Here is a 212-nt window from a genome sequence, read left to right on the forward strand (position 1 = left end):
CGGCCAAACACAAAGTCCAAACGCATGGACTGCCAGCACCCAATGGGTACCGGAAAGCTGGCCAGCGGCGCAGCCGCATTTGGAGAGGGTTTCACCCGTTGGACACGTCTCACACGGCGCACATAGGTGCTCGTTCATTTGTACAGCTTGGTCTACCAATAGTGGTGACTCACAGAGTTGTACGTCTTCTCACGACCGAGATGACCACTGAG

Source organism: Plasmopara halstedii (genome assembly GCF_900000015.1).
Source record: "Plasmopara halstedii genome assembly, contig: Scaffold_2904, whole genome shotgun sequence".
Lineage (NCBI taxonomy): Eukaryota > Oomycota > Peronosporomycetes > Peronosporales > Peronosporaceae > Plasmopara > Plasmopara halstedii.